A 2739-nucleotide genomic window follows, 5' to 3' on the forward strand; every position below is an offset into this window, starting at 1 on the left:
CTTGGCCTTTCTTGTATTTTTTAAGTTCTTGAAATATGTTTGATTTTATAAGTTTAATGAACCAAGAGTTATGATATAACTGAAAAATTTACATAATATTTATAGTTTTCTGTTCTTCTTAATTAGGCCAAAATGTTTCAAGCCCAGTTACTGTTGCACTGTTGTTCTCAATATTACTGATAAAAGCTTCTAATGTAAGTAGGAAGAGGACTCATGCTGACTGAGCTAAAGGGTAACCTACTAATAAGACTTATTTTTTTTTACCAACTCAAACTACCAAAACAATAGAACAACATTAATTGAAATTACACTTTTTGATATTTCTCAAGGTTAATGAAAACAATGTCCACCGTTTTATTTCTACCAGGTTTTACTATAAATATCATAATTGATAAATAAAGGTCTTGCCATGGAAATCATTGTCAACTATTTAAAGCAGTGGCAAAGATTAAATGGATATGCGGACATCCAAATGTTAATTCACTTTTGAACAGAAGAATTTTTTTTTTCTTATGCCTTATTATGTAATTTGTAAGGAAGCTTTGAAAACAGCAGCTTAAAAGAACAGGCTGATTCATTACTAACACTACAATTATACGACAGTGTAAAAAGTCCAATAACCTGAGCTTTCAGCAGGTAGACCTTCCTTGTTCAGCTCTAGCCTCAGCAAGTCTGAGTGATTAAACATTGGGTTAAATTGGGTTTCAGTGCCTGCAATGTGTTTAGCATAGATAGCCTGTTGTGTAGTTTTTCACTTAACAACAAACAAACAAGCTTTCTTTGGATATGCTTTACCAAAATGCTCAAATTATCAGGTTTTATAAGTTGTGATTTATCCACTCCTTTTTCCTCCTGATGTATTTTAGGAACTTCTGTTGTAGACCACTTTACAAATACTATATAGAATGATTATCTGTGCAGTAACACACCATGTGCACTGGTGGGTCCAAGATTTTCAGAAGTTGGGAGGGGCATAACCTAATGTGGCTGGGTATCAAGGGGCCAACTTTAAGTGACAAGATTATGGAAAGAAGTAACATGTCTTTGGCTGCAGAGTGTTGGTTTTGGGTGGGGAGGGAGGGCCTATGCCTTGTGTGAATGATCTTGTAATCGGTCTTGTGCAAAACAAAGAATAAAGTTGTTAAACAAAGCCTGTAACATTTGCACACAAAACTAATTTAAGAAAAAAAATGTTTTACTTTTTAAGATGCTGAAACATAGAAATAATTATAGAAACACACGTACAGGAATCACAAACAATGAGTAATGGTAATTAAATAGTGAATTTATTAATGATGCAAGACATTATCACGGAAAATATAAAAGACAAGTGAATAAGTTGCACAAGCATTGGAATTTTGTATGTGCTATATGCAGAGTATTACACGTTGTTTTCATGCTGCAATACAGTTTATCATTGTCCTATATTTCTCCCCACAATTCAGTTAACTTGATCAGTCACCTTTCGACTTTCTGAGGTTTTATATAAACGAAAAAAAAGTATCAAGAATGTTGATATCAGAACTTTTGCAGGTCAAGTCAGGGCTATGAGTATTCCATTAGCCTCTTTGCCATCAAGATATGGTTTCACTACATTTGCTATATGCTTGAAATTACTGGCACCATTGGATGAGATGCAGCCCCAATTTTGTACTGATTTTGTCCTGCAATATATACTTGTTGAATGCATTATTAAACCAGTAGAATACAGAAATCTGTGCTTTAGCAGGCCACTACATTTTCTACTTCTTTTGTAGTCGACTACGGATGTTGTTTTTACATTGTTGTTGTTTCTGTTAAATCCTCTCTTCCCCCCACCACCCCCTTCCATTATTTTATTTAGGAAAACTTGGGTTTGTATTCCGTTTTGAGGATATAAAGCTAACTAGAAGAAGTTTGCACAGGTAAAAAGTCTGAGCTCCTAAATGTTTAATGAGTTAGTGATTATTTATTCAAGTCATGCTTTCAAGGTACTAAGCCCCATGCATTTTAATTATCTGATCGCAGCATGTGATGAAAAATGCTAGAGTTGTTTAAATACATCATTTGCTGTAAGTCTGGGAATAAGCATTTCAGTTATTACATGGTTGTGCAAGGCTTTTGTGTGAAGATTCTTTGTGATGACGTCAAAAGAGGCGTAAGCATTAGGGCAAATACGACATTGGTTAGTGTGCTCGAACTGTGAATTCCGGGATTTGTGGTTCATGACTACTTGCCGCAAGAATGCACTCTATACTTTGGGGATGTGGTTACACTTTAACAGTGGCAGTCGAGTCCCACTTTTTTGGTTAGACAAGACTTTGCGATAGGAGCTGTTGACTAGCTGTCTTCACTGTGGCGTATCAGTTCAAAATTAATGATGGATATGTGTAGCTTTGCCCAAAATTCTGAAACAAACAGTTATAAGCATCATTCACTCATTGTCTACCCTTTCGTCAAATAGTACAGGCAGACTTAAAGGAGCAGGTGATGAGGAAATTTTTGAAGTATTTAAAGTGGTGTTTTATTATGATATGAAAACATTTGTACGTTGAAAAGGTAAAGACAAAGATTATACAAATACTTTGACATTTTATCATATACACCTGGAAAAAAGTTAAGCACCCCCGTGTTTTTTTCAAGTGATTCAGATTCGACGTTCTTGTGACTGATTATAAATTACCATTCAATCTAAACGTGTTTATCAAATGAAATTATGCATTATTGGGCACAAGAAAACAAGATTATCACCGTAAAATA

Source organism: Limulus polyphemus, unplaced genomic scaffold (assembly GCF_000517525.1).
Source record: "Limulus polyphemus unplaced genomic scaffold, Limulus_polyphemus-2.1.2 Scaffold1224, whole genome shotgun sequence".
Classification (NCBI taxonomy): Eukaryota; Metazoa; Arthropoda; class Merostomata; order Xiphosura; family Limulidae; genus Limulus; species Limulus polyphemus.